Consider the following 25,441-nt stretch of genomic DNA (forward strand, 5'->3'; position numbering starts at 1 on the left):
TACTGTATGAGTCCATTTATTTATATATGAGTCCATTTCAAATACATTATATGAAATATACAAAATAAGCAAATTCAGAGAGACAGAAAATAAATTTGTGTTAGGAGCTAGAGGTTGGGGAAAAATGGAGTGTGACTTCCAATAAGAATGAGGTTTTATGTTGGGGTGACAAAAACATTCTGGAATTAGGTGGTAATGATGTTTATATAATCTTGTCAATGTACTGAAAACCACTGGATTCTTAAATAGTGAATTTTATGATACGTGAATTATATCTTAAAAAATTAAGCAGATCATTTGATATCACTGTATCTATTAAAGAAATTAAATGTGTAGTTAAAAACTACCTCACAAAGAAAACCCCAGGCCCAAATAACTTCAAAGGTGAATGTTACCAAATATTTAAGTAAGTACCAATTCTATAAGCTCTTTCAAAATATTGAAGAGAATGGACTACTTTCCAATTCATTCTAAGCATTACCGTGAAGCCAAACCTGGCAAAACCATTACAGGAAAACAACAGATTAATATCTCCCATTAACACTGATATAAAATTTCTAAACAAAACTATCAAATTGAATTTAGCAACATATAAAAAGGAAAATGCACATCAGTCAAGTATGTTTTATCTCAGGAATGCAAGTTTGGCTTAATATTTGAAAATCAATGTTATAACCATTTTGGAAAATGATTTGGCAGTTCCTTTAAAAGTTAAACTTACATCTACCATGATTCAGACATTGCACTTCTATATATTTACCCAAGAGAAATGAAAGCATATGTGCATACAAAGACTTGTGTATAAAATTTTATAGCAGCTTTCTTTTCACAGAGAAAAACTAGAAGCCACCCAGATCCATCAACATCCATGTAAACAAACTGGGTCCTACTCAGCCTTCACAGGGTGACCAGAGGGGCCGCACTGCTGGGATTCATAGGATACCTTCTGCAAAAGAGCCAAGGTCAGGAAAGGTACCACCCTACCAGATACATAAAAATAAACAATAAAAAAACAGCAATTTAGGTGAAATTAGGCAGCGGAAGAACATGTTCCAGATTAAGAAATAAGATTGTTAAAAGCCCAGAAAAATAACCAAGTGAAGTAGAGATACACAATCTACCCAAGGAGGAGTTTCAGGGTAAGGATCGTAAAGATGATCAAGGAACTCAGGAGAACTGATGCACAGAGCAAGAAATTAGACGATTTAAACAAAGAGTTAGAAAATATAAAGAACAAACAGAGATGAAGAATATAGTGACTGAAATGAAAAATATGCTAGAAAGAATCAGTAGTAAACTAAACGATATAGGAGAATGGATCCGCAAGCTGGAACACAGTAGTAGAAATCACCGATGCTGGACAGGAAAAAGAAAAGAAACGAGGACAGTGTAAGAGACCTCGGCAACAACATCAAGCACACTAATATTCATGGTACAGGGGTCCCAGAGGGACAGGAGAGAGGGAGGAACTGAGAACATGCTTGAAGACATAATAGCTGCAAACCTTCCCTAACCTGGGAAAGAAAACACACATCCAAGTCCAGAAAGAAAAGAGTCCCAAACAGAATCAACCCAAAGAGAAACACAAGACTCACTGTAAATGGCAAAAAATAGAGTATTAAAAGCAACAAGGGAAAAACAACAAAGAACATACGAGGGAACTCCCGTAAGGCTATCAGCTGACGTTTCAGCAGAAATTCTGTAGGCTGGAAGGGAATGGCATGATATATTTCAGCTAATGAAAGAGAAAAACCTACAACCAAGAATATTCTACCTGAGTAGAATTCTTCCTGAATGAGAGCAAGGTTCTCATTCAGATTTGCCGGAGAGATCAAAAGAAAGAGAGAGGATCCAAATCAATACAACCAGAAATATAAAAGGAGAAGTTACAATTGATAGCAACAAAATACAAAAGATCATAAGAGACTAAAACAGACAACTATCGGTTCAGTTCAGTCGCTCAGTCATGTCCGACTCTTCTCGACCCCATGAATTGCAGCACGCCAGGCCTCCCTGTCCATCACCAACTCCCGGAGTTCACTCAGACTCACGTCCATCGAGTCAGTGATGCCATCCAGCCATCTCATCCTCTACCCATAAAATGGACAACCTAGAAGAAAGGAACAAATTCTTAGAAAGGTGTAGTCTCCCAACACTGAATCAGTAAGAAAGAGAAAATATGAACAGACCAGTTACCAGTAATGAAATCGAATCAGTGATTAAAAAAAAAAAATGAACTCCCAACAAACAAAAGTCCATGACCAAATGACTACACAGGTGAATTCTACTAAACATTTAGAAGAATTAACATGGCTTCTCAAACTATTCCCCGCCCCCCACAAAAAAGCACCAAAAAAGTGCTCCCAAACTCATTCTACAAGGCCTACATCATTCTGATACCAAATCAGACACAGATACAACAAAAAAAGAACATTACAGACCAATATCATTGATGAGCAAAGATGCAAAAATTCTCAACAAAATATTGGCAAACCAAATCCAATTATACATAAAAAGGATCATACAGCATAATCAAGTGGGATTTATCTCAGGGGTGTAAGGGTTTTTCAATATCTGCAAAATTAATGTGACGCACATTAACAAGTGCATGCATGCTCAGTCACTCAGTCGTGTCCAGCTCTTTGCAACCCCACAGACTGTAGCCTGCCAGGCTGCCCTGTCCGTGGGATTCTACAGGCAAGAAAACTGGGTTGCCATTTCCTCCTCCGGGACTTCTTCCTGACCCAAGGATCAAATCCACATCTTCTATGTCTCCTGCATTGGCAGGCAGATTCTTTATCACTGTGCCATCTAGGAGGCCCCATATTAACAAATTGAAAAATAAAAAGCATATGATTACCTCAGTAAGTTTAGAAAAAGGTTTTGATAAAATCAATATCCATTTATGATAAAAACTCTCCAGAAAGTAGGTATAGAGGGAACCTACCTCAACATAATAAAGGCCATATATGACAAACCTACAGCTAACATCTTACTAAACGGTGAAAAGCCTACAATCAGAAATAAGACATGGATGTCCACTGTCACCACTTTTATTCAACATAATACCAGAAGTCCTAGCCCCAAAAATCAAACAATAAATGAATCCAAATTGGAAAGGAAGAAGTAAAACTGTCTCTGTGTGCAGATGACATGATAATATACATAGTAAATCCTAAAGTCACCACCAGAAAACTACTAGAGCTCATCAATGAATTTGGTAAAGTTTCAGAATACAGAATTAATATACAGAAATCTGTCGCATTTCTATATACTAACAAGCTATCACAGAAATGAAGCAAACAATCCCATTTACCACTACATCAATAAGAATAAAATACCTAGGAATATACCTACCTAAGACAGTAAAAGACCTGAACTCAGCAAACTCTTAAGACACTGATGAAAGAAACTGAAGATAAGATAGATGGAAAGATACGCTGTGTTTTTGGACTAAAAGAATCAGTATTGTTAAAATGACCATACTACCCAAAGCAATCTGCAGATTCAGTGCAACCCCTATCAAAATACCAAAGGCATTTTCCACAGAAACAGGACAAATAATTTTTAAATTTATATGGAAACACAAAAGTCCACAAATAGCCAAAACAATCTTGAAAAAAAACATAGCTGAAGGTATCGTGCTCCCTGCCTTTATACTACAAAGCTACAATAATCAAAATATTAATGGTGTTAGCACAAAAACAGACATATTGATCAATGGAACAGACTAGAGAACCCAGAAATAGACCCACACACTGAAGGTCAATGTATAACAAAGGAGGCAAGAATATATGATAAAGAAGAGACATTCTCTTCATTAAACAGTGCCAGGGAAACTGGACAGCTACATGCAGAAGAATGAAATTAAAGCATTTTCTAACACCATATTCAGAAATAAACTCAAAATTATTAAAAATCTGAATGTAAGACAGGAAACTCCTAGAAGAAAACATGGCAGAACACTCCTTGACATAAATGTGGCAATATTTTTTTTGGATCTGTTTCCTAAGGCAAAGGAAACAAAAGCAAAAATAAACAAATGGGGCCTAATTAAACTTAAAAGCTATTGCACAGCCAAGTAAACCCTGTGAAAAGACAACCCACTGAATGGGAGAAAATATTTGCAAATGATATGACCAATAGGGATTAATATCCAAAATATATAAATGGCTCATACAACTCAACATCAGGGGAAAAAAATGCAATTTAAAAATGGGCAGGAAAAAAAAAAACTCAAAAAAAATAAAAATAAAAATAAAGAATAAAAATGGGCAGAAGACTTGAATAGAAAAGTCTTTTCTATTTTTCCAGAGAAGACATATAGATAGCCAAGAGGCACATGAAAAGATACTCAACATCATTCATTATCAGAGAAACACCTATCAGAATGGCTGTCATCAAAAAGACCACAAATAAAAAATGTTGGCAAAGATGTGGAAAAAAGGGAATCCAGTACACTGCTGGTGGGAAAGGCAACTGGTGCAGTCATTGTGGAAAACAGCACAGAAGTTTCTCAAAAAATTAAAAATGGAACTACCACCTGACCCAGCAATCCCACTCCTGGATATATATCCAGAAACAATGGAAATACTAATTTGAAAAGATGCATGCACCCAAGCGCTCATGGCAGCATTATTTACAGTAGCCAAGGTAGGGAAGCAGTCTAAGCGTCTATCAACAGATGAATAAAGAAGAATACTATTGGAATACTACTCAGCCATAGAAAAGAATGACATTTTGCCATTTGCAACAACATGAACGGACTTGGAGTGTATTATGCTAAGTGAAACAGGTCACAGAAAGACAAATACTATATGACATCACTTACACATGGACTCTGAAATATAAAACTAGTGAACATAACAACCAAAGAAAACAGACTCACAGATACAGAGAAAAAGCCAGTGGTTACCAGTGGGGAGAGGGAAAGAGAAGGGGCAAGACAGAGGCAGGTGATTAAGAGGTAGAAACTGCTGTGTATAAAATAAACTACAAGTATGTACTGTACGACATGGGGAATATAACCAATATTTTATAATAACTACAAATGGAGTATAACCCTTAAAAATTATGAATCACTGTTATATACCTGTAACTTATTATATATCAACTATCAACGAATATTTGAATGCTGGCCATGGGCTGGGCGCTAGGGATAGAAAACAAACACAAGACTGTAAACAAGGGCTCTGCCTGCGTGGAGTTTATATTTAAGTGTGAAGCTTAGGTAGACTAGATACTTCATAATAGTCCTCAGGTTCACCCACACAATCCTTTCAGCCCCAGGTGGAGTCGTCCCCTCCCTCCCAGAAGTGCAGGAGGGCTGGATACAGGGCTGCATGGAGCTGGGCTTTAGCCCCGGAAGAACCACGGTTGGGTTTTCTCCTTTCTCTCTGGGGGTTCCCCTTTAGGCCTCTGGCTCACCAACCATGCTCCTACCCTGACTAGCAGGAAGGGGGTTAGGCCTGGTGGCCCCTCCTGTCTTTGGGGGACCTTCTCCTCACCCTAACCTCCATCAAACACCCTTGGAGGAGCCTCTCTTTTTGCTTAAACTCCTTTCACTGGCTTTGTCATTGCGACTCAGACAAGCTCTGAGTCCCGTCATTCCTTTGGGTCTTCGGGAGAGCTGGAGACGAGGCGTGGAGGGGGAACGACTCTCTGCCCTCACCAGGTAGGGCTGGATCCTTCCTTAGAGCAGCTCCATGTCCTCAGAGCGGCCACAGAGTAGAGAGGAAGGTCTGTCCCGAGGAGGACTCCCCACCCCGGGGGCTCTAGAGACCATCAGCAGAGAGGTCCTGGGAGGAAGCTGAATAGGGTGGAGGCTATTGCAGGGATCGAGAAGCAGGTTCTGGGCAGGTCTGGGGACAAAGGGACAGGAGCAGCATGTGTGGTGACCCACAGGGGTCGTCACATCTGCAGGTCTGGCTCCCTGGAGGTGGTCCCAGCCCACCTGTGCTCACCAGTGGGTCCCCTCCCCGTCACGCCTTCTGGATTCCTTTGTGGAGGCTCCTTGCTCAGGACGCTCGTGGTGGGCATCCCACAGCCCATCAGGAATGCACAGACTAAGGAAGTCACTCATTTGGGAGCAAAACCCTGGCCTGAGATTCAGACAATCTGGTTTCTAGGCTTCCTTCCCCTCCCGGCTCAAATAGCAGGAGCAAATAGCACTGCTGTGTGCCTTGGTTTCCCCATCTGGAAGCGGGAACAGTGGCCGTTCTTCTGAGGGCACAGAGACACGATTAGAATTGAAAGTAATGTGGGCTGCTTTCAGAGACCAGAAGAAAGACAGGCGTCGGGGTCCCCAGTCCCAGCCCAGCCTCCCCACGTTACCACTGTGACCCTGAGCAAGTCACCCCGCCCCGCGGGCCTCAGCCTCCTCACTTGTCAAATGACAGAGCGCCCCTGCTTCCCACACGCTGCCGTGGGGAAGATCAGAGTTCAAAGAGGAGGACACGCTCAGAGACGCAGACGTGCCACGTGTGCGTGAGGAGGCACAGCGACCACAGAGGGAGCAGCGAGACTGATGATCAAGGCAGTCAAGGACTCCCCCACCCGTCCCAGGGCCTTCCCCTCAGTCCATCTCAAGACAAAGACCCCAGAATTCTAACCGTGAGACCGCGTGGGATCAAAGCAACCTTCGTCCCTGATCATCGGGTCTCTGCCCTGCTCCTCCGGGAAGGCCAGCTGTGTTCACATCACCCCCAGACTGCGTTCGGGAGCAGCAGCCAGGTTTAAAGACCATCATCATCCTGAGGGGTGCCAAGTGATGACCCTCAGCGTGTCCAGCTCCCCGGTGGGCTCTGTTGTTACAGTGATGTATGTCTGCTGCTTTCACGGGGAATCCTGCCACTGGAGCCAGCGTGTCCGTGCTTGACGAATTTCCTGGCTAGCTCGGGGCAGGCAACACTCAGCAAAATAACAATTAACAGGAATGCTCAAGCAACCAGAGTGGCGTGGTTCTCAGGGACACAGACGTGAGGGCCACGTAAGAGCCCAGATTTCAGCTCCTCTCACTGCCCAAGGAGGCCCTCCCACAAGTGTCTTGCCCAAGATGATGGTAAAGTCTAGACTTGACTCTGACGAGCAGATAACCACAAAACAACTACAAGTTGCATCACGAGTTCCCTTGTCCTTTGGACCATCAACTTCCCATTGGTTCCAAGTCTGAATACTCTGTAGACCAAACGCCAGATGTCTTCCACATTTTCTACACTTCTCTCTGGTGCCTGATGCCATGATGAACTAAAATTCAGAAAGACCCGGAAGCGAAGAATGTCACTCAGTCATCACAAACTGAATTCTGTTCCCTGGGTGCTAGGCACCAAGGCCGGAAATCAAATGGGGACATTTCAGAGATATTTCCAGACACAGAGGTTGAAACAAAAAGCCTTTTCTGCTTAACTCTCTTTTAGCCAGAACACCAAATCATCTCCACAAAAGCACTGAAACTTCTGCATGATATTAACACTCTGCTTCCTTCCTGAACAATGGATTTTCTTTTCAGAAGTGGCTCCTGATTTATGCAAACCAAACCACCCTACTCTGTGCTATTGGAGAGCTAACGCAAGGCATGTTTGTTCACACTCCAAACCCAAAGTCCATTTTGCAAACATGCTTCCCTTTAAGCTTGTACATGGTAATCAGGTTGAGGTCTTCCTGCAGCCAGCGTGGGCCCAAGTTTTCTGGGACACATCTGCTCTGTGCAACAAGATTTCCTTGACATCTTTCTCAGTTGTTTGGCGATGTGGGTGCCCACGGCCATCCCAGAAAGGAGTACTGCTTTTGTCAACTCCACTCTGGTTGACTGGAGGAGAGAGGAGCAGAATCAGGACTGAGGTCACGGATTTTGAGCAGTGAGACCAAGGAAGCCAGACAGAATGGATGTGAGATCCCTAGCAAACCCACCTTAGACTCAGGACCCCCTAGCCCCCAGCCTTCTCCACAAAGCCTAGACTGGGAAAGCCCAGAAAGGAGGGATGCAAGGCCTAAGTCAGAGCCCCTGAAGGCTCGTCTCTCCCAAGCTAACTCTTCTGCTTCACCTGCCTGCTGTTTCAGGTCATTACAGTGACCTATGCAACCGGGCAGCTGTGACCTTGCTTCTCTCCAGGGCTCCTTAATAATAGGCAGTAGAAAAGGAAAGTAATCGCTGTACTCCTATTTTAAAGTGATACTGTTCAGGTTGGGCTTTTACATTTCTAAGCCTCTCCCACTCCTACTCTTTTAGATCCAGGTGTGAGTTGATATATAAATTATCCTCACTTGCTTCCAGAAAAGCATCTTGCTGCTAACAACGCTTGACACAGTGAGTTAACCTCATTGACACATTACAGAGCACCCAGATGCACAATGAGACCAAGACATTCAGAACAAAAATTTAAAGAGCTCTGAATAGAGACTGTAAATGACAAAAGAATTTGACACTCACTATGTAACCACTTAAAAAGCTCCTTTTATCCCAAAGAGAAGTCATCTGTAATTGAGGTGAAGAAATCAGGTGAAGGGAAAGTATAATAATTTCATTTTTGAAAAGAAAGTATATATGTGTGTGGATGGAGAGAGGAAAGGAAAAAATGAGAATTATGCTAGCAACCCATTCCAGTACTCTTGCCTGGAAACTCCCATGGACAGAGGAGCCTGGTAGGCTGCAGTCCATGGGGTCACGAAGAGTCAAACAGGGCTGAGCAACTTCACTTTCACTTTTCACTTTCATGCATTGGAGAAGGAAATGGCAATCCACTCCAGTATTCTTGCCTGGAGAATCCCAGGGACAGAGGAGCCTGGTAGGCTGCCATCTATGGGGTCACACAGAGTCGGACACGACTGGAGTGACTTAGCAGCCGCAGTGATTCCCTTTAGGGAATGGGGTTGGGGGGTGATACCTTGAGAATCAAGGAATAACTCACTTCGAAAGATTATTTCTTTAGTGGCTGAGATTTTTTAAGTGAACCTATTACCAACTTGCAATTAAAGAATAAAACAAAAATCTATCTTGCAAGACAGCAAAAGGAAAGCTCCAGAGATGAATCTGCCAGGAAGGCAAAGCATCTTCAGGAAGGGCAGGGCACCTGAGAGGCAGGAAGTATCGAGAATTTGACTCTCACTTGTAAAGAGAGGATTCGTGGTCAGTTGAAATTTAACATTTTTTCTGCCTTCTGATGGAGGCCTGTGCTATTGAACTTAACAAATCCTGGAGCATATTCTGTGTAAGAGCCTTCTCTCTGTACGTATGGGGTTTCCTGCACACCCGCACATGGTCATTTAAACGCCCATGTGGCATTCAGTAGAGGCAGTTTTCCGAAACCAGTCTTCAGGTCAAAGCATTAAAAAAGATAAAGCCTGGCAAAATTTTTTTTTTTTTTTGCACAATAGGTTTTATCACTCTCAGGTTTTACTACTGAAAGCTTTCCAACTGAGGCTCTTGCCCCATGTACCTTTGTGCAGAGAACACCTCTGATGGTCTCAGAGAGTGAGTATGTGGAACCAGGACCAGTTTTAGCCAAAACTGCAGAGCTGGTCGGGTCTGTATCTCTTAGTGTCCTCTCTGCATCCCTTGGTCACATTAGAGCTTCCCTCCTCACTTTGCGATGCCCCATCTCCTTTCCCATCCTTCCTTATACCCACAGGAGCACCGCTGGGTGCTTCTTCCTTCTCTCAAAACCCTCCATGGATCTTAAAGGGAGCTGGTATCAGTCATTTACATTTTAGTATGAATGTTAACATATGGCCACAGAAGCAGGAAGTCTTTATATCTTAAGTTTTACTCTTTACTGTGACATGGAAGGTTGAATCCCAGGGAAAGGAATTTCCAGGCAACAGCCAGCAGGTGGAGGCAATATTTTTCAAGCAACCTTCCTGCTGCTACTAAGTCACTTCAGTCGTGTCTGACTCTGTGCAACACCACAGACGGCAGCCCACCAGGCTCCCCTGTCCCTGGGATTCTCCAGGCAAGAACACTGGAGTGGGTTGCCATTTCCTTCTCCAATGCATGAAAATGAAAGTGAAGTCGCTGTCATGTCCAACTCTTAGCAACCCCATGGACTGCAGCCCACCAGGCTCCTCTGTCCATGGGATTTTCCAGGCAAGAGTACTGGAGTGGGGTGCCAGTGCCTTCTCCAGAAAGCACACCACCTGACTGCTGCCTCGATCTTGGGTCTTCCTGCCCAGAGGCTCAGTACAGGGCCTCCCCCAGTCCTGGGGGGCCCCCTCTGCTCTCCGGAGGATACTTTTCATTGTTCTCCACTTTGTTCATTTTTCTCCTTTCATTGTTCTCTAAATGGTGCGTGTCAGGTCTCTGGCTCAGACCACTCACCTTTTGTAGGAGAGAATCTGGACACCCAGGACCCAGCAGGGCCTGGGACTCACTGTTGAGAGCCCAGGAGAGGTAACTCTGGAGAGCACTGTGTGACCTTGGGACTTCCCTGGTGATGCAGTGGTTAAGAACCTGCCTTACAATGCAAGGGACGTGGCTTCGATCCGTGGTCGGAGAACTGAAATCCCACATGCCACAGAATCACTAAGCCCGCACGCCAGAACTAGAGAGTCCATGTGCTGCAGTGAAAGACCCTGCATGCCACAACTAAGACCCAACACAGCCAAATTAATTAATTTAAAAAGTTGTGTGACCCTGAGCAAGCTAGTCATCCTCTCCCAGCTCAGTTTTCTTACCTGGAAGAAGGACATAATGGCTTCTCTTTTCTTGTGTTGTATTAAGGATGGATTGTGATCAAGAAGGCAAAGTGCTCAGCACGAGGCCTGGCAGGCCGGAAGCCCTCAGGAAATCTGAGTGCTTACTTGGTGGAACAAAGCAAGGCACAGGGGAGGAAAGAAAACCCAAAATCCCAAAGGTGGAGAGAACTTGGGTTCTCTGCCCCCAGGATCAGAGAACTTGGCACAAGGACACCTATTCTTGTCAACTGCTTTGATCCAGGGGCCTCCTATGGGTCGTGCAGCGAGAGAGTACACGTGAGGGTTGGCTGACGGCTCCCAAGCCCAGCACAAGATCGGAAATGATGGCTTGTAAGTAAGGAGAACTCAGGACGGCAGTCCCTCTGTTATGCAGCCTCACTCATCTGAGGCACAGGCAAGACAGAAGCTAAAGGATCGTTAGCTGCTGAGCAGATGGTACATAGCTGGTGCACGACATTTATCATACACTTTACCTGAGCCTGTGTACCTTCACTGTATACGTGGTTCTCACAAAATTCATTATCCAGTTGTCAAGGCCACCATGGATGAGAGGCAACAAACTTAGGGTGAGACAGGCACCGGAAGCGCAGACAGAAGTGACAGCCGGGAGTCTGCCAAGGAAGGAGACAGAAAACTAGAAAGACAGACATTAGAATTAACAAGGAGTCACAGCCATCAGGCTCTGGAAGAGTGTCTGCCTCCCTTTGATTTCTGAGTGCTGTGGTGTGTGATGGCTCAGAATTCAGAATTATGACGTCCAATTTCTTGACCCTGCAGAAGGATGTTCAGCTACAGTCAGTGCATGTTAAGCAGCCAGCGGTGTGTATAACGTGAAGGACAACAGAACCTTGCGGGGGAGATGTTCAAGTGTGCATGGGCTGTCCACAGATTTCATTATCATTTCATTCCCATGATAATCCTGGGGTAAAGGCAGGACTCCTGCTATCGTCTCCCATTTGACAGAGGGTGAAGCGAAGTCTCAGGGTGGCTAAGAGACGGGCCTTGGCTCACGTGACTAGTGTGGACTAGAGCTGGGCTTCCCCCAGGACCTCTGACTTGCAGTCCAGTGCTGTTTGCACCACGTGGATGCTTTCAAACTGTGCTCCTGGGAACCCCAGGGTTCTGCCTGGAGGCTGATACAGGGGCACCGCGCCCCCTCCCCCAGCAGGGCTGTGACTTCCCACCTCTGATGCAATGAGGATTGCTCAGTATTTGTCCGCAGGAGTCTTTAGATGAGGAAAATAAAATAAGATCCTGCTGCCTGGGGGAGAAAAAGAATGGAAGAAAGAAAAACTGTGAAATGTTGCCCAAAATATTTGGGGAACATTTCTATCCAATTAAAATCAAAAGAAAGTCACAGGGCTGTGTGCGCACAGGGGAGCCCTGCTGCTCTCCAGAAATCTCAGTCGGCCAGAAGGGCTTTTTCTGGGGATGTCCAGTCCTGCTGGAGGCAGGTTCCCCAAAGGCTGCCCCAGGTGGGCTCAGTCGCTGACCTTAGATGGAAAGATCTCAGCCTGCACTCTCCACGCCCCTCCTCCATCCCCTACACGTGCACCCAGGGTCCCCAGGCCACCCAGGGCCATCAGGGATCTTTACAGTCCCTCTCATGGGCCACACGAGTTCTTCATCCTCACCTCAAGGCAACACCTGGCAAATTCCTCAGTGATACTCAGCTGACCCAGCACCATCACTTCACGTGGTGTCCTCTGCCCAACAAAGCCATTCCTAAATTCTTTCACAGGGGCTCACGCCTGTTGTATTTCAACAACTTAGTACTTGTTGAATGAATGACAGTTATCTTTCTGCGTGTTAACAGTGGCCTCACGTCCCCCAGAGTACCGCCGTGTCATGTCATTTATCTGAGGGTAACATCGGGCCCTGTGACAGGTCCCCAGCAGCGTCATCTGCAGACACAGGGCTTCTGTGACACCATACCGGTGGCCACTAAGTCACCTGGGAAGAGCTGGCCCGTCTCACTTTGTCACTCTGCACCCACAGCCGCCTCACAGAGAGGAGGAAAGAGCCTGAGTGACACCAGATGTTAGTCATTCCCGTGTCACCACCGTGACCACGGGCAGACACTTGCTGAATGCAGACAGTCTGGACTGGGTATTTTAAGAGGGAAATTATATGACTTCTCCTTTACCTGGCCACTGTCAGAAATCGGTCTGAATTGTAAGCACTTGGTAAATAGCAGTGTTGACTATGACTGGAGCTGACGATCCAAGGGGAAAGCCAGAACACAGACTAAAATCTTAGCAAAACAGACAAGGTGGCATCTAGCCAGTGTGGAGGGAGTGACACAGATAGTGTCCTTTGTCAAAAACTTAACTTTCCCCGCCTCCCTTTCTGGCCCCATTTCCCCCCCTCTCAATTAGAGGTCATTTTGGAGCTGTAAGGGCTTCCCTGGTAGCTCAACTGGTAAAGAATCCTCTTGTAATGTGGGAGACCTGGGTTCGATCTCTGGGTTGGGAAATATATCAGAAGAAAATACTTATGGATGTGAGACTTGGACTATAAAGAAAGCTGAGTGCCGAAAAATTGACGCTTTTGAACTGTGGTGTTGGAGAAGACTCTTGAGAGTCCCTTGGACTGCAAGGAGATCCAACCAGTCCATCCTAAAGAAAATCAGTCCTGAATATTCATTGGAAGGACTGATGCTGAAGCTCCAATACTTTGGCCACCTGATGCGAAGAGCTGACTCATTTGAAAAGACCCTGATGCTGGCAAAGATTGAGGGCAGGAGGAGAAGGAGACGACAGATGATGAGATGGTTGGATGGCATCACCAACTCAATGGACATGAGTTTGAGTAAGCTCCAGGAATTCGTGATGGACAGGGAGGCCTTGTGTGCTGTAGTCCATGGGGTCACAAAGAGTCAGACACGACTGAGCAACTGAACTGAACTTAGAACTGAAGGGGTCAAAGAGGATGTCTTGAGGTGGGGGTAGGGTGTGAAGTGAGCCCTGTGGGTTGTTAGGATGTAAATAGGAAGGGAGGGAGGAGCCTTTCCAGGGGAGAAGAGAGACTGGGGGAGGGGCAGAGCAGGAAGAACCCAAGAGAGCAGGCTGACGGGTATGAAGACAAGGCAAGAGACAAAGAACCATTAAAGTCTCTCTCACCACGGAGACTGACAGAGTGAAAGCTGAGGAGCTTCTGCGTTGTTTTTGTTGAGCCCTGACAGCAACCTGGTCAAGTGTGAGCTGTCTTGCAGATGAGCAATCTGTAGCTCAGAGAGGTTAAGAAAGTTACTGCGAATCAACAGCAAGTACATCACTGGCCCAAGATTTGAACCCAGGCTCACATTCTCAACACAGATACCCAGCATCGGAGAAATCTTTGTCTGGAGGGGCAGTGCAGGCTGCCCTGGATGAGGAGTCAGGTCCTCCTGCTAAGAAAGCCCAAAGATACTTCAGTGCAAGATTCAGGGTCCCAGCAGGGCAGAAACACCTAGGAGGATTTGTAAAGAATTTTACTTTTGGAGTAAGGAAACGGCAACCCACTCCAGTATTCATGCCTGGAAAATCCCATGGACCGAGGAGCCTGGGGGGTTCAATCCATGGGGTCACAAAGAGTCGGACACAACTGAGCAACTTCTGTGTGTGTGTGTTTACTTTTGCTGTTAAAAAAAAAAGGCAAAAAAAAAATCAAAGTCATCGTCATGGGAAGAAAATTAGACCCTTGTTGGACACTGTATTGGGCTTCCTTGGTAGCTCAGGTGGTAAAGCGTCCGCCTGCAATGCAGGAGACCTGGGTTCGATCCCCGGGTCAGGAAGATCCCCTGGAGAAGGAAATGGCAACCCACTCCAGTACTCTTGCCTGGAAAATTCCTCGGATGGAGGAGCCTGGTGGGCTGCAGTCCATGGGATCGCAGAGTCGGACACGACTGAGCGACTTCACTGGACACTGTATGAGTTTGCTAGGCCTGCTGCAATGAAGCGTCACAAATTTGAATGACAGAAATCTAATGTCTCACAGTTCTGGAGGCTGGAAGTCCAAGATCAAGGAGATTTGGTTTGGTTTCTCCTAGCACTGTGAGGGAGAATCTGCCCTCTGCCCCTCCTCTAGTTGCTGGCCATCTCTGGCATTCCTTGGCTTGTGGGAGCATCACCCCAACATCTGCCTTCATCTTCTCCCAGCAGGCATGCATGTCCAGATTTCCCCTTTTTGGGGAAATATTGGATTTGTGGGGAAATTTGGCCATATTGGATTAGTGAAAGTGTTAGTCTCTCAGACATGTCTGACTCTGTGCGATCCCATGGACTGTAGCCTGCCATGCTCTGTCCATGGAATTCTCCATGTAAGAATACCGGAATGAGTTGCCATTTCCTTCTCCAGGGGATCTTCCTGATCCAGGGATAAAACCCAGGTCTCCTGCATTGCAGGCACATTCTTGACTGACTGAGCCACCAGGGAGACCTATATTCCTATATTGGATTAAGATCCACCTTAATGACATCATCTTAAGTAGTTACATCTGCAGTGACCCTATTTCCAAATAAGGTCACCTTTTGAGGTGCTGGAGGTCGGGACTTCGAGATGCAAATCTTGGAGGACACAATTCACCCTACAACAGGCTTCCTTACATTTATAGTTTCTGTAGATTTTATTTGAAGTACCTACAGGAAAGGAGCACCAGGCTAGATCAGTCCTAAGGGCCTCTAAAGATCTCTTCCTGGCCTGGGCGACCCCACGAGCGGAGCAGTGTGGAGAGAACAGACCATGAAGTCCTGACCTCGAGGTGGGATGAGGCTTGGACACTTGAGTCAAGAGAATAGCATGAGACAGCGCTCCCTGGCGTTGAACCCCACTGTCCAACCCCAAAAGCTGCGTGGGGACATTGTGGGCTTCCCTGGGAGAGAAGCAAAAGCCATCCTGCAGAAACTGCAGGTCCGAGAGAATAGTATGTTGGGTTATACTGTGGCTATACTGCACTCACTGTATGTTGGGCTGTACCCTGTGGGCCTGCGGGCCTTGTAGTTGCCCGGCCTCAAGACCAAAGCAAGAACCCAGAGACAGTGACGGAGACCGCAGATCTTACAGGTCGGAGGCAAAGGGTCCTGGAGCAACACAGCACCGTGTGAGGAGCAAGGCATGGTAGCCGTCTTGACTACTCCGGGGAGGAAGAGGCCATCATTTATAGGGGGAAGTAACGTCAGGTGGGCTTGTCAGTTACCGAGGGCAATTATTAAGCCTTATAATTAAGAGGACTGGATGGTCATGCCAGTGAAGCAGGGACTGGCTGAGCAGGACACACAAGAGAACAGGCATCTCAAGTGGCCTAACCGTACACCCTGGGAAAGACTATGAGGTTCCAATCTGGGGTCTCTTCTGGGTCCAGGGACTCTCCTCCCCACTTGGCCAAGGGCCAGAGCAGCCAGCATCAGCTGCCATGAGCTGTGTGTTGCCCTTAACACAGCCTGGGAAGTCAGGGGCAGGAACAGCCCCTTTTCCCAGCGTAACTTGTTTACACGGAGTGTAACCGAGAACATGTTTAATTGGGGTGATTATCCACATAGACACAGACAGTGACGGCAGCACTGGCTGGCTGCAGTGAGGCTGAGGTCCTGGGAACGTGTAGGCAGTCAGCCTCGCATGGGGCCCCTGGCACATGCTTGGAAGAGACGCGTGGTGAGGAGGAGAAGTGGGTTGTGAAAGAACCAGCGAGAAACTCAAGAGTTCTGGTTCTGTATACAGAACAGTTGTTCTCAAAGGCTGGCCCCCAGACCAATAGCGTCAGCATCACCTGGGAACTTTTTAGACAAGCGTATCCTCTGGCCCTGCTTCAGACTCACTGACTCTGAAACTCTGAGGGTGGAGCCAGGGCTCTGAGTTTAACAAGCCCTCCAGGTGATTCTGATACCTGCTTCAGTTTGAGAATTGCTGATGTAGAGCATCACGAAGCTGTTCAAAACAAGACGGGGCTCATTCACAGCTTCAGCACTTAACTAGCTGGGTCACTGTATCTTTATCTAAGCCTTACTTTGTGCGTGCTCAGACGCTTTAGTCCTGTCTGACTCTTTGCGACCCTATGGACTGTAGTCCCTGCCAGGCTTCTCTGTCCATGGGATTCCCCAGGCAAGTATACTCGAGTGGATTACCATGCCCTCCTCCAGGGGATCTTCCCGACCCAGGGATCAAACTCAGGTCTCCTGTATCTTCTGCATCTCAGGTAGATTCTTTATCCCTGAGCCACCAGGGAAGCCCAAGCCTTACTTTGCTGCTGCTGCTGCTAAGTCGCTTCAGTCGTGTCTGACTCTGTGCGACCCCATAGACGGCAGCCCACCAGGCCTCCCCTTCCCTGGGATTCTCCAGGCAAGAACACTGGAGTGGGTTGCCATTTCCTTCTCCAGTGCATGAAAGTGAAAAGTGAAAGTGAAAAGTGAAAGTGAAGTCGCTCAGTCGACTTCTTAGTGACCGAATCTTAGTGACCCCATGGACTGTAGCCTACCAGGCTCCTCCGTCCATGGGATTTTCCAGGCAAGAGAACTGGAGTGGGGTGCCATTGCCTTTATTTATCTATAAATAGGAATAAAAACACCTGCCCTACGGGAGCAGCAGGTGGACCGCAGAGGTGGGAACTTCTCTGCTTTGTTCACTGCTCTGCCCCAGGACTCAGAGCTAGAACATGACAGCTCAGCAGATGGTTGCTACGCTAGTGATGCAACAAGACTATGGTGAGGTATTCGTTGAAGTTCTGCATGTAAAGTATTGATGCAATGCTTGGCAGGCATCTAGTAAGTGCTCCCTGATCATGCGGGTTATAGACAGATGCTGGTGATGGTTAGGAGTTCCCCTTCTGCAAAATGAGAGGCTTGATTGAAATGACCTACATCATCCCTTTTAGAGAGGAGTCAGAAGATCAGGTCCACAGCCTCCGCGAGTTCTAACTGCACCAAAATCTCTAAATGGGGAGGAGAAAGGAGGTTGGTAGGCTGTCATTTCATCCAGAGAGGGGAACAGAAGGAAACAGGACAATGTTGGTCACCTGTGCGTCTTGGGCCCAACAAGTACAGAGCGTAACTCAGCCATCTAGAGAGTTCTCAAGGGCCCCTGAGTAGCTTGGAGGTTTCCAGATGAGTCTGGGTCCTAACTCCTCAACGTGAGGCCCCCTATTGGCAGACAGCCCACAGGTGCAGGGTCGTGGGCCCTGCCCAGTGAGCAGTTTCTCAGAGCTGCTTTGTGGGATGGGCTTGTCTGGGCCAATTAACTTAGTTACAGGAGCTCACCCATATTCCTCTGTCACTCTGAAAAGTGCTAAATCACAGCAAGAGTTCCTTAAAGGACAAAAATGCTCTTTCCTTCTGGGAATCAAAATGACAGCTGATTATGGTTTTCATTCTCCTGAAGGCAGAAACCCAGTCAGGGCCTAGGTTACACTACTGGGCCTTGCCCACACACTCCTGTGGGTGGCACATCTCAGATCAACAGGAAATCAAATCGGGCAACAAGTTGGCAAGTTTCAGTGTCAGCCTTCCACAGAGTGGCCAGTGGCCTCCAGAGTCAGACCATCCCAACAGCCCTAAATAGCAAAGAATATAACCACAGATTCTAAATTAAGAGTATACTATGAACCCTATGCCCATAAATGTTCATTTATTAAATACATATATTTATTAAATAGTAATATGAAGTGAATAAGTTCTTAGAAAAATATAATTTTATCAAAATTTGACTCAAAAAGAACACCTCAACAATGCAATAACCATTAAAGAAACTAAATCAGTAGTTTAAAAGCTCACAATGAAAACCTCAGGCCTTATAGTTTACAGGCAAACTTTTAAATAACATAAGTTTAATCAAACTCTCACAGAGAACCTAAAAAGAGGAAATACCCTGCTACATTAAAACATTGCTACCAAAGTCAGAAACAAAGGAGGAAAAAAAAAGATCACATGATCATTTCAACAGATACAGAAAAACATTCTAGAAAATTCAGTATCTGTGAATGATAAAAACTCATACTAACTAGGAAGAAAAGGATTTCCTTCACTGAAAAATGGTTTCTACCAAAAATCTCAACAATGTTTTATTTAACAATGAAAGTTAAAAACCTTTTTTAAAAGCTAGGAACATGCTAAGGTTGTCACTTACTGCTCATCATTACACTAGTCCTGGCAAGCAAAATAAGGCAAAACTGTTATTATTCACAGATGATCTGACTGTGTAAATAAAGCCTCAATCTACAGCCAAATTAATAGATTTAATAAAAAGACTTTAGTAGTGTTACTGAATATAAAATCAATATATAAAATTCAACTTCATTTCTATACACTGGCTGTAAGCAGAAAACATAATCTTAAATAATATACCATTATATTATATATGTATATAGCAATTATATAATTGCTATATTATAGCATTATATATAGAGCAATCAAACAATATGTGATAACTTGGTGATTCAGTTCGTACCCGGAGTTAGGACAAACCTCACAGGTTAAGGGCATTCCCCCCCCCAGAGCTACCTACACTTCAACCACAAACTCAGGGTTTCCCAGGCCACTTGCAAAAATAACCAACTAGCTACAAATTTGAGGACTCCCATACCCCCTCGCTTGAACAATTCACAAAACTCGGGAAAGCCCTATACTTAAAATAGGACTTTTTAAAGCTAATCCAATAAACTTCAGATACAGACCACAACCAGCCAAAAGATGAGGCCCGTGGGGCAAGGTCTGCTGCTGTTAAGTCGCTTCAGTTGTGTCCGACTCTGTGCGACCCCATAGATGGCAGCCCACCAGGCCTCCCCGTCCCTGGGATCCTCCAGGCCAGAACACTGGAGTGGGTTGCCATTTCCTTCTCCAATGCATGAAAGTGAAAAGTGAAAGTGAAGTCGCTCAGTCGTGTCCGACTCCTAGCTACCCCATGGACTCCAGCCTACCAGGCTCCTCTGTCCATGGGATTTGCCAGGCAAGAGTACCGGAGTGGGTTGTCATTGCCTTCTCTGGGGCAAGGTCTAGGAGGGTCCCAAATGTGAAGCTTCTTGGTCACCCTCTCAGCAAATTGATGTGTATCACCAACCAGGGACTCTTACTTAACTTTCAGTGTCCAGGGTTTTAACTGTGGATATGTTTACATGGTTTGCAGCTACTTCTACATAGAGTTAAGTTAGTGCCTTAGCATCTTGGTGTAGGAATAACTTCCAGGAATACCTCTGTGGCTCACCAAATCAACTCATGAGTGTCACGACAAAACAGCAGGGCCCACCCTATAGCTCACAGTACAAATCGAGTAGGACATCACGGACAACCGGGTTGATGAGTGTCATGGATTCAAAGAACAGATGTTTAGTTACCATGTAAGAAAATTGGAAATGCCCCCCAAATCTCACAGCTCGTAAGCAAAAGAATATCTAAGTAAAGTTTTTCCCAAATTTGACAATAATCTTGAAAATTTATACGACATTGGTGATAACGAGTTTTGAAGGTAAAAGAAACTTCTAGACTATTTACCCAACTAAAGAATCAACTGTATTAGAGGAAAGACTGAGTTACCTTTTCAATTATCTGTCAAACACTGTATTACCTTTAAATTCTGCCTGTAAAAAATATTACAAAACTGTCATAGACAAGATCAGAGATTATGAAATCCATTCACGTGTTTGCTACCCGCACTTTGCCAAGCAGCTAATTAGTAAAAATGTTATTTTTATGAATGTTGTGATGTTTGTGCTATTTGCCAGCTTTTCAGAATTTTTAATTTGCTGCACTTTTCTGATTCAAAAATAAATATTCACTTCCATACCCAATTTCATAACTTCTAAGGACCACCCCCACCGCCCCCCCAACCCCCAGCATGGATCCACCCTGCCCCCTTTCTGCTCCATTCTTCACTCGGTGCCTGCCTCCTCCCCTCTCTGTCCCTCACCCAGCGTTGACTTGTTGCTGGTTTAATGATTGTCTTTGCAGTTGAGCCAGCAAACTCACTGTCTAGAATTGGGCTGTAAGCTCCTTGAGGATAGTCCCCTAACTTAGAGCATCACGCCCAGGGCCAGCAGCACCAGAAACACTGAAGAAATGCTGTTAAAAATACCTGTCTGAAATAGGACCGGTGTTCCTGGCGCAGGTGACCCGGGCAGCCTCTCAGCGTTGGGACACTTCTAAAGAAGGCTCATGCCAGGGACCTGCAGCTTTTGTAGGAAGAGAAGGGTTTCCGCAGAAAGGATATGGCTCCTGATGGATAACTTGAGCCGGCTGGTTGCCTGGTCAGCAAGGAGAGAAGACCCTTCTCGAGGTCAGGGTTGGGCAGGGTTACTGAGCCTGCATTCAGACCCTGCCAGAAGCAACAGCGGAGAAGGGCTGGAGTCTGCGGTCTCCCCTCCACCCTGCCGCCTGTGTGCGCTCTGGGCAGTGGGCTGGCCTCAGTGCCTGCACTCCCCACACCTCTAATGGCTTCTGTAACAGGCAGCCCCCCTGCCTTGGCTCAGCAAGTCCAGTGGCCCTGGCCCTCGGAGGCTCAGAGATAAATGGGGGAGGAAGTGTGTTTCCATCCACACGGAGCACACTCAGCAGTGGCCACAGCAACCGTAGAAGACAGGGCGCAAATGGGCCAGTGTGTTTCCTCTCCCAGGTATACACATTAACAAGGACCTTACCTGGGACTTCCCACAGCACATCCTGTGAACAACTGGTCCCTAAGATGTACCTAGAAAAGAGAAGTGGTTACACTGTCAGAGAGAAGTGCCAAAGACTGCATCCTTAGCCCCTGAGACGGTAAAAAAAAAACTTACTAGCCGCTGCCAACCTGTCCCAGGGTGTTTGTCCACACGCCTTACCTGCCCCTAGTAGCCCCTCTGGGGTGTGGACCCATCTGGGGAAATACTGCCTTCACTACAAGCAGCAACTGTGGGTGAGACTCGCCAGGACAGGCAGGTAGTCAAATTCAGCAGTCATGGGGCGCTTCTGGCTCCTCCTACCAGCAGCGACTTCCTTCCGACACACAGGCTTCCTTCCCCTGGTCAGGGGCCTTCCTGCATCAGGAGCCCTGAATGACCACCACCTCCTCCCCCCGACTCCTCCCCTTCTCGGGACCCGGGAGAGAGGGGTTTCTAACACCTGCAGCCCAAGGCCTGACCCCTCCCACTGACATCTGTGAAGTGAAGCCACCTGGATGCTTTCAAGTCTGCCTTCTAATTTCCACCTGATCCTGGGTGGAAACAAGCAAGGCCACGAGGGCTCTCTCTTCCTGATTCTTAGCCGATTCATTCCATCTTTGTTACCTTCAATACAGGTGGTAGTTTACACCCCAGAGCCTTCAGAGAAGGAGAGTTGCCCAACGAAGTGCCTTTCATTCTTCTGGGTATGCTCTCCCCACAAGCTGAACAAGGGGGAATTTTAACCTTCCATGAGGGGATGAGTGAGCAGAAATGAGGTTGTGGGGGAGGTTGGGAGCAGGAGAGGGACTTCGGAGACTGGACTGTCCTCTGGGGGACTTGGTGACCTTGGCACTGTGTCACCGACCTTCTGCCCCAGCTTCCCACCCACTCCCATCAGGAACAGTAACAGCACCCACCTTGTGAGCATATGTGTGTGCTAAGTCGCTTCTGTCATCTCCGGCTCTGTGAGACCCTATGGACAGTAGCCCCCCAGGCTCCTCTGTGCATGGGATTTTCCAGGCAAGAATACTGGAGTGGGTTGCCATTTCCTCCTCCAGGGGATCTTCCCGATCCAGGAATGAAACCGCATCTCTCATGTCTCCTGCATTGCCAGGCATGAGCGCCTGCCAACTAGTGCCACCTGGGAAGCCCCCACCTTATGAAACTGATAATCAAAGGAAAGGACGCAGAGCTCAGGTGGTACCTACGGCGACCCACTCCAGTACTCTTGCCTGGAAAATCCCATGGACAGAGGAGCCTGGGAGGCTGCAGTCCGTGGAGTCGCTGAGTCGGACACAACTAAGCAATTCACTTTCACTTTTCACTTTTATGCACTGGAGAAGGAAATGGCAACCCACTCCAGTGTTCTTGCCTGGAGAATCCCAGGGACAGGGGAGCCTGGTGGGCTGCCATCTATGGGGTCACGCAGAGTTGGACACGACTGAAGCGACTTAGCAGCAGCAGCAGCAGCAGCAGGACATGGTCAGCTCCTGGCAAACATGACTATTGTCTGCGTCACTCAGTAGTGCTTTGGGGGGTGAATATTCTCTTTCTTTTTTGAGAGTGAATTAGAAGGGATTGCACTAAAGCCCTGAATCTGACCTCTAGGTTGGCCCCAAGGGCCCAGCTCCCAGTATCAAGGTCACATCAAACAGAAATCCGCAGCCACACCTCACATCTGAGGGAGCCCCTAGATTTCAGAGGGCTGGACTTGAACGTGACAGCTACCTTTGTCCCGCAATTCAAACATGGCCCACAAACTTCAAAATAATCTCCCCTTGACCGGTGATCAGTGTCTGAAATTCCACCACAGGCGTATCAATCATTCCTTTGGCTTAGATTTTTATCCAAGTCAGTCACCGCGTTGAAAGTGAGCATTTACCCTAGAAAAAACAGCCTTCGGGGCCTCCCCTTCCATGGAGTTGTGATCTGGAGATAAAGAGGTCCAGCATCACAAAGGCTTACCAGCTAAGCCAAGCAGAGGGGAGGGACCTGCAAGAATTTCCCCAGAGAGAAAATGAAAAAAAGAAATACCTTCCAGGGTTGTCGGGAGGTCAGCTGAGTTAATGCTGCCAAACTCCCTTGTGCCTAACGGGGACTCAACAAACATTCGTTCCCTTGTCCTCCTAACCTGTTGTCAGCGGTTTACACCTGGGGTTAACAAGGGCCTGAGAAGAGGGCTTGCTGGGTGAGCGGGTGAAGGTGAGAGTGTTTCTGTTTGGGGACAGGACGGGAGACAGAAAGGGAGGCCTTGGGGCCACTCCTTTGAGTCACTCTGGTCCCTGTTCACTTCCCCACTTGTCACAGAGGCCTTCCTAGACCACCCACCCAATCCCTCACTGTATCTCCTTACCCTGCTTGACTTTTTATTCCTCACGCTCCCTCGGCTGTCTTTCCTACCAAATGCATGTCTACAAGGACTTTGTTTTGCTCTCTGCCAGGATGGAATCTCAGCATTGCCAGTTCGGACCTGATTTGGCCCTGGTCAAACTATTTCCTTCTCTGTGCTGTCTTCATAGGGTCATTTTGATGATTAAATGCACTGATAATAAAGCAGCACGTGGCACAGTGCCAAGCACATCCTAAGTTCTCAATAAATGGCAGATATTGTTATTATTGGTTATTTTCCAGTAAAATTTTCCTTCCTGTGGGTCAGCCGTCTGGAGAAGACTGCTGTGGCCACTCAAGGAATTCATCTCGAGTGGAGCCAGAAATAGAAGCCTGCACCAATTGCGGAACTGTGAAAATACTGCTTACCTTTCCAAAGCCAATGAGCCAGGGATCCCTAGGATACTGGTTCTCAAATATGGCTGCACATTGGGGTCACCTGGAGAAATGACTGATGCCTGGCTGCTCCACCAGAGACTCTGATGTCATCAGCATGGTTGGTGGCCTAAGCATCGGGATTTGTCTTAAGTTGCCCAAGTGCTTCTAATGTGTATCAGGTTTGAGAGCCGCTGCTCAAGACTGCTGCCAGATTTCCCCCTTGAAAGTCAGTGAGAGACAAGTGTCTAATTATGGCCTGCTGGTTAATGCATCTTCCTAAAAGGGGCCATTTGCTCACAGTCCAGCCCATTAAAAATTAATCACTTTGGCCCCGCGGGGTCCCCTCACTTAGAGATTGCTAGCGACTGAGATGCAGATTTCTAGGACTCTAGCGCCCTGCAGAGGAAATCCTGGAGGCCAGCAGCACAAGCAAATGGGGAAACTGAGGCTGGAGCAGCTGCACCAAGCCTTTGTCCACCCAGCCCAGCCCTGGTCCTGGCAAGGACGGCGGTATTAGAACTGGCGATCCAAACAAATGAAACATTTTGTCATGTCTTGCACTGTAACAGGACTCAGAGCTGATGATTAGGATCCCAGAGGGATAACATGCAAAGCTTTTATCTGTGATGTGAGCTCTAGTTGAGTGAGAAGACAACCACATTTTGAGAAAGTACTTTTTAAAAAGAAGCTCAGCTCCATTGCTCCCACCTTCCTGCTGTTTAAAGCAGGGAGAAGTACATTATGCTGAGTGAAAGAAGCCAGTCACAGACAGACAAATACTGTATGATCCCACTTATATGAATAGTCACATTCAGTAGTGCCAGAAAGAGTGCTGGTCGACAGGGGCTTTGGGGGCTGGAGTATGGACAGCTGTTGTTTAATAGGCATTGACTCAGTTTTGCACATGGTCGTGATGCTGGGACAACAATGTGAATGTACTTAATACTACTGAATTTTGTGCTTAAAAACAGTTAAAACGGTGAATTTTATGTGTATTTTATCACAAATAAAAATAAGTCATTTTTTAAAGCAATTCTGATTTTTTTTTAGTGTAAAAAGAAGGGACCACATGGGGGCTGCAGGCCTATAGGAACTTAACTGGGCTTTTGGTTATTTCCATGGAAACTGGGGGAGAGATGAATTTCACTGGAGAGGATCCAGAGCAGGGAGTGGGGAGGGGGCAGCCCTGAGAAAGGAGGGCATCAGATCAGCACTTAAGGGGCATCCACTTTAGAGGTTAATGATGGCTCGGACGGTAAAGAATCTGCCTGCAATGCAGGAGACACGGATTCAATCCCTGGGTTGGAAAGATCCCCTGCAGAAAGTAATGGCTTACCCACTCCAATATTCTTGCCTGAAGAATTCAATGGACAGAGGAGCCTGGCGGGC

The 25,441-nt window shown here is 46.6% G+C and overlaps 1 protein-coding gene and 1 long non-coding RNA gene across 16 annotated transcripts in view; one reads left to right on the forward strand and one right to left on the reverse strand.

The window, feature by feature from the left end:
• LOC147346276 (uncharacterized) lies at positions 1-25,401 on the reverse strand. Of its 10 annotated transcripts, none has more exons than XR_015154075.1 (5): positions 21,467-21,748; positions 21,287-21,336; positions 20,725-20,964; positions 11,163-11,300; positions 1-2,110 (listed from the first exon to the last, which is right to left on the reverse strand). It is a non-coding gene; the product is annotated as an uncharacterized LOC147346276 (long non-coding RNA). The 10 variants fall into 10 exon arrangements; XR_015154078.1 differs by lacking the exon at positions 11,163-11,300 and adding an exon at positions 20,187-20,230 and having other exon boundaries at positions 21,467-21,747; XR_015154077.1 differs by lacking the exons at positions 1-2,110; positions 11,163-11,300 and adding exons at positions 17,457-17,593; positions 20,187-20,230 and having other exon boundaries at positions 21,467-21,747.
• MAPK4 (mitogen-activated protein kinase 4) overlaps positions 1-25,441 on the forward strand; it is a 173,117-nt gene that overhangs the window by 129,722 nt on the left and 17,954 nt on the right. The window lies entirely within an intron of this gene.

The sequence above is a fragment of the Bos grunniens genome, chromosome 24 (assembly GCF_055505025.1).
Source record: "Bos grunniens cultivar Pamir isolate PY7600 chromosome 24, Bosgru_T2T1.0, whole genome shotgun sequence".
NCBI classification, from domain to species: domain Eukaryota; kingdom Metazoa; phylum Chordata; class Mammalia; order Artiodactyla; family Bovidae; genus Bos; species Bos grunniens.